Source organism: Vombatus ursinus, unplaced genomic scaffold, assembly GCF_900497805.2.
Source record: "Vombatus ursinus unplaced genomic scaffold, bare-nosed wombat genome assembly UNPS02014769.1, whole genome shotgun sequence".
In the NCBI taxonomy this organism is placed as follows: Eukaryota; Metazoa; Chordata; class Mammalia; order Diprotodontia; family Vombatidae; genus Vombatus; species Vombatus ursinus.
The window spans coordinates 2,049,522-2,061,719 of record NW_020954547.1 but is presented as its reverse complement, the minus strand read 5'-3'; the positions used below and the strand labels follow the sequence as shown (position 1 = coordinate 2,061,719).

Below are 12,198 nucleotides of genomic sequence, written 5' to 3'. Positions count from 1 at the left end.
TCACTGTGCTAAGAGAATTTCAATTCTTACCTCATTTGATTCTCACAACAATCCTGAGAGGTAGGTGTTATTATTATCCCCATTTTACAGATGAGGAAACTGAAATGAATAGAGGTTAAGTGATTGCCCAGGGTCACACAGCTAATAAATGGCTAAAACCAGATTTGAACTAAGGTCTTCATTACTCTAGGCCCAACACTCTATCCCCTGCATCACCTAGCTACCCCTATCATGTTGGGTGTTCATTTCAATGACCTTCCGTTGCTCTCTGCCCCCAAAACCCATGTTTTCAAATCCAGTATTCACCAGGAAATGTTACATGACTGTGAATCATGGAGCAGCATAACAAATGAATGAATGAAAATGCATAAATCAAGCACTTAGTGAATGCTATCTTGAGTGCTAAATACTCAGACAGAAATAGCAAAGTGAGACAGTCCATGCTCACGAGGAGCTGACACTCCATTTGGAAGAGACAACATCTATAGGGCCAGTTCTGCCGTAGGAAGGATGGAAAAGTCCAGAAGTCCTAAGATTGCAACGGTGTAGAGGGCAAGGCCCAGGAATCCTTGGGTGCACTGAAAAGTCAGATGGCAGTATTCAGGGATCTGAAGGACATAGAATAGGGCAGATAGCAAGGCAAGAACGTTCTCCATTTTAACAACCTACCAGAAGGCTTCTATTTGGTACTCCTTCCTCATCCAAGTGGTATGAGCAGCCATGTCTGCTCTGAAGGGCAGAGGTCTAGCAGAGTTCAATCCACCAGTACTGGGAAAGGGGAACTGGGCCAGAGGGTCCAAGTGTTTCGGAGAGTTTCCTCCTTCAGGGTGAGAGAAATGATTATTAACGATCGACGATTTAGGGAGATCCAAAGTTACACCCTTTTTCTAAAGTCCTGATTTTAAAAGTTCAATCTCTTGAAGGACATTACTAATAATGAGATTGAACTAACTTTCTTGTTCAGACCCTACTCAGGTAGGGAAGCCATTGTACTCTACTCAGATTTGGGGGGGAGGGTAACTTAAAAAGTAAATGACATAATCAAAGTTCAGGGCCAGCCACCTCATTGTAATGTTCATTAATTTTTAACCAATCAGAACTGATTATCACCCTCAGGAATACCCTTTTTCCAATGGACATCTAAGCATAAGCCCACCACCATGATGGTCTTTGGTCTAAGAGACAGCCAAATGGCTATCCTTTTATTAATAGACATATTGGCATTATTAATAAAATGATTAAATTACCTAGAAATTATGTCTTGGAAACATTTTAAATGTCACAAGAGGTAAGGTTGAAGGTGGGCCTCAGTGTCTCATCAGGAGGGAGTGGGGAACCGAAGGGAGCGATGTCAGGAAGCTTGAGACAGAAGGGCTCTTCAAAGCACTTGTTCCATCAAGCTCTCAGTTTTAGATGAATAATAGGAGGCCTTGGGGAGGAAAGAACCCCTTGAAGAATCAAAAGTATGATAACCTAAAGGGCAAAGAAAACACATCTGGTAGCGGGGCAGCTGTAGGCTTTGTGACAAAAGTGTTACAAAAATGTATGATAGTATGGGAATTTTTGATTCCCTTTCATTGTTATTGTTCAGTTGTGTTCTGATTCTTCCTAACCCCATGGACCATAGCACTCCAGGCCCTTCTGTCCCCCACTATCCCTTGAAGTCTGTCCAAGTTCATACTCATTGCTTCCATGACACTATCTGTCCATCTCATCCTCTGCTGTCCCCTTCTCCTTTTGCCCTCAATCTTTCCCAAAATCAGTCTTTTCCAATAAGTCTTATCTTCTCATTCATGTGGCCAAAATATTTATTCAAGCTTCAACTTCAGTATTTGTCCCTCCAATAAATGGACTGAATTAATTTCTTTTAACTAAAAGGCTGTCTCCTGTTAATAATAACCTCACCTGACTGAAACCCAAATCCTACAGTAATAATGTGAATGTAGAGTTCTTTTCTCTCTTTTCAGAGTCCCCACCAAGTTCATTTCTAAGTATGGCATACTCATTGGACAATTCACTTCCTTGCTCAGCCAGGATAGTTTAACTAACAGGTTAATCCACTGGGTCAAGTAGGTCTCTCCTCAGGGCTGCGTCCCCTGGTGCTCTCTGTCTTAGCTTAGCAGCTCTTGATGCTGAGGTGAGGGCACCTCTGATAGCTTTTCCAACATTTCAGAGCTCACAAGGTTAATTTTGGCTCCCAAGATCAGGAAAGAAAAAACCAAAAGAGACAAAGAAACAGAAGGCTTTTTATATTCATAAATACAGGAGACCTAGTTGGGATTGGAAGAGGTAAGGAAGAGGAAGAAAAAAAGGGAGAGATCATTAGATGGAACCTTTTGAATGAACACTCAAGTCTGGTTCAGCAACCAATTAAAAGACTTTTTGTCATTTTATGATATGACTGCAGTAGATTGTCAGAAAGTGCTCTGGAGTCAGGGGCAGGGCCTCTATTAGATATGCCTGCAAGCAGGCTCAACAAGCTTGCTTCCATTGTTTTGGCTTGGGACAGGAAGGGGCAGGAGGTACATGTTCTAAATCTGAGGACTAGGTCTTCACCATTACATAGGTACATATTGTCCTCTCCTTTAAATTGTAAATCCCTTAAGAACAGGGAATTAACACTTAGTCTTAGCATACACAGTGCCTAGCACAGTGCCTGGAACACAGTATTGTGTTTAATAAATGCTTGTTGATTGACTGAAGTGCAAAGCATTGTGAGAAACATAAAGATGAATTAGACATAGAGTCTGCCCTTACAGACATTGTTTATTCATCCGTCCATCTATCCAAAAAGCATGGATTAAGCACTCACTATGTGGCAGGCACTGCAATACACCCTGGGAATACAGAGATTAAAAAAAAATGGTCCCTACCCTCAAGGAGTTTATATTCTGTTGGGGGAAAGAACACGTATACATATAATACTAATTATATATCATAATATATACTAATTGTATATCATTGAGAATTTTCTAACCATCGGAGCTGAGCCACAGTGTCAGGAAGGAAGGAAGTAGCAACCTGTCCCCAGAGACGCCTTAGCAGAGGTTGGAGGACCCTCGTTGTTAGGGAAGCTGTAGAGAAGGATTCTTGCTTGTAGAGAAAGGGGGGGAGGGGTAGGAGAAGTAAGATTTATTGTCCTTTGAGTTCCCTTCTACTTTTAAGGCTCTATAATAACAGAGAGTATCTTAAATGTGTGGAAAGTAGTCTCTGAGGTTTGGGCAGGATTTTGGCAACTTCCTCCAATTTCTCATTTTCATTTTTCCCAAATTTGCAAAAGCCTCAAACCGTCAATTGCACAAGAAATGTAGATAAGCATAGTACAAGAGAGAATAGAAAGGAAGGAAGGAAGGAAGGAAGAGAGAGAGGGAGGAAAGGAGGAATAAAGAAAGGAAGTAAATATTTGTTAAATGCTTACTATCCATTAGATTGTGAGCTCCTTGAGGGCAGGGACTATCTTTTGCTTCTTTCTGTATTCCCAGCATTTAGCACAGTGCCTGGCACATAGTAGTTGCTTAAAATATGTGTCTGACTGACTGGTCTACTATGTTCCAGACACCGTGCAAAGCGTTTTACAAATATTATTTGATCCAGTAGAAGCATGAAATGCTGTGGCACAGCAAACATTTACTGAGAATCTTTGTACAAGGCCCAAGATGATTTATTTTATAATCAAAAGCACCATGAATCTGAAGGGTGTCTTAAGCAGGCCTGTAGTGACTGGATTTCATTCGATTTGGGCACTTAGCCCAGGTGGAGTCAAAAGCTGTTGTCATACAGTAGATGCATCCAAACATGTGGGTTTGATTTACTAGAAAGACAAGCTGTGGGACAAGAGTGGCTTTCAGAAACAAAATCCTTCCCAGAGACATTACAGAACGCTGACTGAAATGGCACCAATAGTAAGAATACTGCATCTGGTTGAGAGGCTATAATTACTTTCATGACAAAAGAATGAAGGATGGAAGGAAGAAAGAGAGGAAGGAAGGAAGAAAGGAAAGGAGGAAGGGAGGAAAGAAGGGTGAAGTGAGTGTAGCAGCCAAGACCCATGCCAGGGGACTAAAGTGGACAAAAGTTCCAGAAAGTATTGAATTAAGGGCAGTGACAATTGCTTGTTTATTTGCAAACTGGTTCTTTGAGGGATTTGTCCCTTGCTTGGGTAGAGCAAAGTAAGCATATGCAGACAGCAGTTTACAGACCCATTGTATCTGTACAGTTAGCAAGGGCAGACCACATTGGACTTTTCCATAGAATTTCACAGCTGAAAGGGACCCCAGTGGCTATGTTATCTAACCCAAAACTATACAAGAGCTCCTGCTACACCATGTCTGAAAAGAGGTCATCTAACCTTTGCTTTAAGACCTTCAGGGAGGGGAGCTCATCACCTCCTACCGTAGCCCTTTTCTCTTTTGGACAGCTTTTATTGTCAGGAAGTTTTCCTGATATCTTGCCTGAATTTGTCTCTTTGCAATGTTTTTAACCCTTTGCTTTTAGTTCTACCTTCTGGACCAAGCAGAATAAATCTAATCTTTCTTTCATATGTCAGCTCTTTAAATATTTGAAGATAGCTATCTGAGGTCCTTTCCAACTCTAAATCTATGATCTCATGATCCTATAGTCTCCCTCTTGTGCAGCCTAAACACTCCCAGTTTCTTCAACCAATTCTCTTACGGCCTTGAATATGGAAGATGGAATGAATGAATAAAAAAAAAATATCTCTTAAGCACTCATTATGTGTGCCAAGCACTGCACTGAACACTCATTATCTCCCCACCCCAACCCTCTGTGGTATCATCTTCAAATTCTTACTTTCATTCAGCCCACACATCTGTGTGTTCTGTGTCTTGCCTTTTCTTCCTACATAATATCTCTCCTCTATGTCACCTTCTTTCCTCTGATACAATCATCACCCTGGTTCAGGCCCTCATCACCTCATCCCTGGACTACTTAATAGCCTGCCTTGAGGGTCTCCCTATTCCAATCCAAACTCCACTCAATGGCCAAAATGATCTTCTAAAGCACAAGTAAGTGCTTTAGAATCAACTCCAGTGGTTCCCTATCACCTCCAAGGTCAAATACAAAATCCTCTGTTCAACTTTTAAAGCCTTTCATGACTTGTCTTTCTGGTCTTCTTTTACCTTAGACCCCTCCACATACTGTACAATTTAGCCACACTGTCCCATGTTCTGTTCCTTCCATATACCACTTGATCTAACTCTATGCCTTTTCATTGGCTGTACCCCATACCTGAGATTCTCTCTCTTCATCTCTGCCACCTCCTTAAAGACTCATCTCAAATCCTACCTTCTGCTAGAAGTCTTCAGTAATTCCTTCCATTCCTACTGCCTTCCCTCAAATTACCTCTCATTTATACTGTATTTATCTTATATGTAAATTTTTTAGAATTTGCATTCTTCTCCCCTACTAGAATGAGAGCTTCTTAAGGGCAGAGACCATGTTTTTGCCTTTCATTGCAACCCTAGTTCTTGGCACAGTGCCTGGCACACAGTAAGCACTTATAAGCACATAAATTCTAAAAAAGAAGAAATTAGACTCTAGGGAAGTAATACATGTAGGACCATTGAGCTGCAGGGTGGATGACAAGGCCTGAGAGTTATTAGGATGGATTGGGTTGTCTTCCCCACAGAAGTGACCCACCCCCATTAGAAAAGGAAAAGTGATCCTAAGCATTGGAATGGAGAGGGATTTCTGGGTTCCCAATGGCAGTGGAGAGGATGAGATAGATGGAAAGACCATGTGAAATACTGTGGATTTCCAAAGTTGCTAAGAACTTGGAAAACCCAGAACAACCAGCTTTGGAGTATCAATTCACAAGTCAGTTTTCCTCTAGTCTGATTTCATTTTATCTGGTAAATATTTAACAGTTCAGTTATTTGGTCAAAGTCTATTTCAGATGGTAAGACAGATAAGAAATGCCAATAACCATCTAAGGAAATTATCAGGACAACACCAAAGGTGCAAGGTTGTGTGTGTTATTTAGCTTATGATAGCTAAGATTCCAGCTCTTTACTTCAGGGGATTCTCTTCAGGGGCTTTATTTCCAGGTTGAATTTACTCTCTCTGTAGATGTCCCTAATACAGTACAAATGGTTTATGGACTATGAAGTCTGTTCATTTGTCAGGTTGAAAATAACTCATGCTCCAAGAGCCAAAGACACCCTGGGTTGGTGCCAACCCTTATGTTCATAAAAATGTATGTCTCAGGGGCAGAGAAGAGTATCTAAGAATTTTTAGTCTGTAAATTACTTGGGGGGGAGGGGAGCACAGGGTGGTGCCTGCAAAGAGCTCATACTTTCTTAAATTTATACCTTTTCCCCTACATTGTCCTTCTTTCCTATGAACACCCAAAGCCACACGATTCCCTAAGCACCTGACATGTATCTAATGATGAAATGAAGCTTTCTGTATTGTGCATTTTCTCTCTTCTTTAAATTTAAAAGAAGAAAAAGAAAAGATAGTCTTGAGAACAGGACTAGAGATTATTATTGGTGGCTGGTGGGAGAGTTTTGTAACTACCCAGCTCAGGGACGGCAGGACTACAAACCACGCGGGTGTGTCTCATTCAACTTTTCTTATTTATTTTTTGGGGGGGGCTAGACAATGGGGTTAAGTGACTTGCTCAGGGTCACACAGCTAGTGTTATGTGTCTGAGGCCAAATTTGAACTCAGGTCCTCCTGAATCCAGGGCTGGTCCTCTATCCACTGTGCCACCTAGCTGCCCTGTAAACTTTTCTTATTACAACTTTAATTGTGCATTTTGATAAGAAAATGCACATTTTATTTTTATTTTCTTTTAAAACCCATTTTAAGGGGTAGCTAGGTGGTACAGTGGATAGAGCAATGGACCTGGAGTCAGGAGGACGTGAGTTCAAATCCAGCCTCAGACACTTATTAGCTGTGTAACCCTGGGCAAGTCACTTAACCCTGATTGCCTCCACTACCAAAAACAAACAAACAAACAAACAAACAAACAAAAGAACAATCCACCCCCATTTTAAGTTCCTTGATGACAGAACCTTGAGAGGCACCTGACATATAATGGATTTCAAGTCTGAATACCTGAGTTCAAGTCCAGTTTCTAACACTTACTAGCTGTGTGAACTTGGGAAAGTAATCTGGCTTTTCTAAAGTTTCCTCATCTGTAAAATGGGGGTGATAATAATTGCACAAATTACCTCAGAAGGGTGCTGTGAGAAAAGTTTTTTATAAGCCTTAATGCCTTATATAAATGTGAATTATTATTTCTTTGTATGTCATTCAGTACTCTGAGTACTTTGCATTTATCCCACATGGGACTGGTGATTCAGTAAATAGCAGGGTCTGAGATAGGCAGCTTGTTTTATTCCATAAATTAAAATTTTATTTTTTAAAAAAGAGAGTGAAGGAAGATAGCATGGCTTAGATCTAGGGCACTAGACCTGGGGTCAGGAAGACCTTGGTTCAAATCCTAGATCAGACACTTACTAGTTGTGTGATCTTGGGCGAGTCACTTATACCTATCTGTGCCTCAGTTTCTATAAAATGAGGTGGTTGGACTTGATGGTCTCTAAGGTCCCTTTCAACTCCAAATCTAGAATTCTCTGAGTCCAAACTGGGAGCTGAACAAACATAAACCAAAAGACTAAGACAGGTGATCTTCAGGATTTTTTTTTTTTGAAATTTGGAAATTTACCTGGCTATGTTATATGAAACAAGAAGAGGTTAGTGATCCCCCTGATGAGAATGGAAGAGGTCTTAGTTGCCTTTACATTACATATATGGTGCCATCCACTCTATGGCATGTAATTATGTTTGATTTCAGAAATGGCCAACTTGTTGATTTGTTTTGATAAACTGCACCTTTTCGTTTTAAGGGAGGCTGGGGGTAGACAGAAGTCATTAGGAACCGACAGTGATATTAAAAAAGCAATAATTATATGTGTGCATATATATATATATATATATATATATAAATACAAGCATATTTATATTAAAGAAATAAGTCCAAAGGGCTGAGACAACCCAGAAAAGCCATTGAAGAAACAAATTTGGATCAAGTCAGTATTGGATTAGAATACAAGAGCTAGGTCAGCTCTTGGTCTAGCTTATCTGTAAAGTCTTTTATGTCAGCTATGTTCTCATCCTCTCAATACCTCACATGGTGGCATGGTCCTAGGCCAGGCAGGCATACCATATCCCATTCTGGCTCGGGTACCGCAGTAAGACAACGGTGGTATACAAGGAAGGCCTATGTCATTTCTAGGGCATGTGGGTCACACACAGGGCTCACACATTCTCCTTAGATCTGCATTCTTCCCCATCCACTAGGCATCCTCATTGCCATGAAACTTCCCAAACAGTATGTTCTTCCCCTCCATGTGTAATTATAGGTGGTGAGCAAGTACTCTGGAGAGTGCATATAGCTCAGGGTGGAGGTGAGCCCATTACAACTAAGATGAGGGACTCAGAGGGTGAATTCAGACTGAGGAGGATCACCCCAGGTAGCGATACACTCATGATGTATGTGGCCCATTGACTGAATGGGGAGCGGGCTTTTCTATCACTTTGTGGGAAGGTTTGCTGCTGAAGAAGTCATGGGAGCCAGCCCAGGGTACCTAGTGGACAATGGTGGTTGTACCCCTACAAATATGTTATTCTGGCAGCTTATAGGGTTCATAAATCAGCATGAAAAACCCCTAATTCCCCCATGGAGGCACTGACTATGGGAATAACTGTAGGAGAACAACAAAGCATGGAATCTTGTTTGTCCTTTGTTTTCTAAAAGGACCAATGACAGCGAAAGGTGATATCTTGACTCATAAGTGAATGGGACTTCAGTGAAGCAGAGTTGCACAAAGTCCTCAGCCTCACTCTCTCTTCCAGGGTCATTGAAGTCCAGTAGCAGGACAAAAGTCAAGATGACTGGTGATGGCCCAGGATGCAGTAGATGACCTTGGCATCTTTGATGTCTGACCAAGCTCCAAGTTCTCCACAGAACCTACTTCAGTTGCCTTCATGGCCATTGGAACAAATTGTTCTCATCTTCCCGTTCTTCTGGGGAAGTCTTCACATGCTTGGGCTAGACACTACCCTAACTCAATGACAGATTTGTGCAGGTTTTTTTTTTTTGTTTGTTTGTATGTTTGTTTTTGCTTTTTGGTGAGGCAATCGGGGTTAAGTGATTTGCCCAGGGTCACACAGCTAGTAAGTGTCAAGTGTTTGAGGCCAGATTTGAACTCAGGTTCTCCTGACTCCAAGGCCGGAGCTTTATCCGCTGTGCCACCTAGCTGCCCCTTCAATGACAGGTTTAAGGCCTGTTGGTTGCCCTCTACCTGGTTTAGCCCATCTGCCAAGACAATTTACCAGGGAATGACCGCTACGCTTAGTACAGCTTCTTGGAGTCACAAGTGAGAGTTGAGTACATGGTAGACTGCAAAGGTGGGTGAGCTGCCCTGAAAAGGGCTCAGCAAGCTCCCACACTCGGGTGCTAGTCCTCCTTGCACATCTCATACATCTCAATAGAATCTACATTTTGTATAAAACAATGTGTCCTGGATGACTGAGTAGGCTCAATCCAATCCAACATCTGTGTGTATGATCTTGGGTAAATCCCTTCATCTCTGGGTCTCAGTTTTCTCAACTATAAAATGACAGGGTTGGATTAATTAACTTCTAAGGTCCTTTCTGGCTTGGGATATATGATCTTATGTCTCCACAACAGAGGAAATGAGCTGTCTTGAATACAGGATCTGTTATCACCAAAACAGTTTTATACCCTTGGATCAGGGGTGAATTCATGATGCAATCTAATGTTGTCTACCTGCTTCTTCTTTTCCACGGTGGAATCTATTCTTCCTTCACGACAGCTTAAGATATATCTTCTCTTTGATGCCTTTACTGGTCTTGCTGGCTGCTAGTGCCTGCCTTCCCCAAATTATCTGGTATTTCTTCTACATTCTGCTTATACTACTATATCCATATGTTGCCTCCCCTGGTAGAATGCAAGCTCCCATTTCTGTCTTTGTATGCCCAGTGCCAGAGGCAGTGTGGCATGGTGGATAGATAGCTGGGCTTCAAGCCAGGAAGCCCTGAGTTCAAGTCCTGTCTCTGATGTGTACTGGCTATGTTGACCCTGGGCATTTAACTTTTCAAGGCTCTGGGAAGTATACTTATACTCTCTAGGAGTATAAGTTGTAGACAGGGTGCTGACCTGCATTGGAAGAGGGGGTTTACTTGAGTTCCTTTTATAGAGGCAGCTAGGTGGTTCAGTTGATAGGGCACTTGCCCTGGAAGTAGGAAGACCTGAGTTCAAATCCAGCCTCAGGTACTTACTAGCTGTGTGACCCTGGGTAGGTCCCTTAACCCTGTTTGCCTCAGTTTCCTCATCTGTAAAGAGGGAATAATAACAGTGCCTGCCTCCCAGGATTGTTGTGAGGATCAAATGAAATATTATTTGTAAAGTGCTTCCTTAGCACAGTACCTGGCACATTTTAGGTACTTAATAAGTGCTAACAGATAAATATTTTTAGTTTTATTTCTGCTTCTCTATTGTCTACAAAGTTAACTTCTGTAGAAACTGTGTTTGTCTTTGCCTTGCACTTGATTCCTTCCCCATCGCTTTGTGTCTCTCCCTGTCTAGTACTATTCATGGCAAGGTCTTAAAAGTAAGCCACAATGCATACACAAAAGGAATTTGGTGACCTCTCTCCCTTTAAATGCTGCTCTTTATGAGAGTATCACATCATTTAGTGAGGTTAGCCACTTACATGCAGGAGCGGCCCCTAAGTGATAATCATTACTACTGGGTGTCTAGACAGGCAAAGGGAAATAAATTGTTCATAAAAACTCAGGCAGTTACATAACCTTTCCTACACACACGGTGGATTTGATGTAGAATCCCCTTGTGCTTTTGTGAATAATTCATTACATCATGGAGAAAGTAGAGGAATTTTTTTTTTCAGACAATTCACATTCTGTTGCCAGGATAAGAGCATCCGCCAGAAAGGACAGAGAGATAGTGAGAAATATGCGGTTGCTGCATTGGGGTTAGCTCTCCATTCAACTCCAACACTCCAATCCATCTGTGATCTCATCTATGTGGGTGCTCGATCCAGAAACGCAGACCATAAGCCCTCTACGCTTGTCCAACCTCTGTGACCCTTATGCGTGTCTTCTCACACATTTTTCTAAAGGGGTCCATCCAACCTGCTCCACAAGGGTCTCCTTTGCTTTCTCTTGACATTGAAAGATACCCATGGGGTGTGTGGGTTGCCCACTGCAGATCCCTTGTTTTTACCATGAGACCAGCCAACCTTTTTTGCTCATACATTTCTCTGATGGCATCATTTATGTTCATGTACTGTAGCCTGCTCATGCCCACCATTTGTCCCACTATTCCTCTCAATGAGGTACTCATTTTCAGTTCTTCAGAGACTATATATGTAGGGTGTTGGAAGTCTGACAGTGGTGTGCTGGTAAATGTTTAACAAGCTCTCTGGGGAAAAAAGTATGGGTATACTTTAAAGCTTAATATGAATTATTACCATTTTCTCCATCACTTTCTTAAGCCTAGACAATAAACAAGACAATAAAGTAAGTCCTGGTTGATGGTATTTACTGATTTTCAAGGTATAAATGTTCCCACTGTAAAATTGACAATCAGCTCTCTTCAGCTGATAGGAACCACGTCCCTTATACCCAGGCTGTAATTATTTTCAATAACATTAAATTTATTCAGATTTTTTTAAAGACCATTTTTATTTGGCCCCACATCTCTGCACATCTCTTTTACGTGGAATATTTGCCTGTGTGGTTTGGCCTTAGAGAGCACAGCCTGTTCTAAAAATATATCTCCTGGTCAATCTGCCTTTCAGGGCTAACCGGATTGAGCTTGTTCTTAGGTAGCTTTCCTTCAGTCTAACCTAACTCTATCCTTAGAAAAAACAACAACAATAACAAAAACTCTCAACAAAGCACCAGACTGTTTTTCAGGATTACTTGAACTTTAGTGAAACCACCTCAATGAGAGTTGTTTGCTCAGGGGATCCAGAAGAGATATTAACCTTTATCCTATAGAATAGAATCTTATTAAGAATCAACCCAGGGTTGGAGCGACCCACGATTCTCATCTGACGGCTGCTGCCAGTGGGCTGGAGGCTTCTATGATTTTAGCTGGCAGCCTCTGTCAGGCTTTTAATG

The 12,198-nt window shown here is 41.6% G+C and overlaps 1 pseudogene; it reads left to right on the top strand.

Annotated features, from left to right (window-relative positions):
- The first annotated feature begins 7,699 nt into the window (after positions 1-7,699).
- On the top strand, positions 7,700-7,814 carry LOC114043576 (annotated as a pseudogene).
- The last annotated feature ends 4,384 nt before the right edge of the window (positions 7,815-12,198 follow it).